This window comes from Etheostoma spectabile, chromosome 20 (genome assembly GCF_008692095.1).
Source record: "Etheostoma spectabile isolate EspeVRDwgs_2016 chromosome 20, UIUC_Espe_1.0, whole genome shotgun sequence".
In the NCBI taxonomy this organism is placed as follows: Eukaryota; Metazoa; Chordata; class Actinopteri; order Perciformes; family Percidae; genus Etheostoma; species Etheostoma spectabile.
In genome coordinates this window covers 22,543,885-22,544,235 of record NC_045752.1, presented here as the reverse complement: position 1 = coordinate 22,544,235, position 351 = coordinate 22,543,885, and the positions used below count along the sequence as shown (strand labels likewise).

The window sequence follows — 351 nt, the reverse complement described above, 5'->3', positions numbered from 1 at the left end:
CTTGTGATTGTCTGATGTCTTTCACTTGTTTCCCAACCCTTGTGCCTCTTTTTACCTTGTTACCCTCTGGATTTAGTCTTGGTGTTCCCCTTGTCCGTTGTCAGATCATTGGAGTGTTTTTGTGTGTCAGGTCTCATTCGTGTTCTATGCTGCCTTCTTGTCCTTGGAGTTAATTTTTGTCTCCAGTTTTGTAGTTTGTTCTACTGTTACAGGACATCTTTAGTTGTATGGAATTTTGTTTTTACTTAACTAAATTTAACTTCAACTTCAAATTTCACATTCCCGTTTGTCTCTGCATTTGGGTCCACCTGTCCCTGCACCGTAACACTAGCTAGCTGTCTGGATTTACCC

At 40.7% G+C, this 351-nt stretch overlaps 1 long non-coding RNA gene across 1 annotated transcript in view; it reads right to left on the bottom strand.

Annotated features, from left to right (window-relative positions):
* The window catches only part of LOC116669642 (uncharacterized), a 16,669-nt gene that overhangs the window by 12,851 nt on the left and 3,467 nt on the right, over window positions 1-351 (bottom strand). The window lies entirely within an intron of this gene.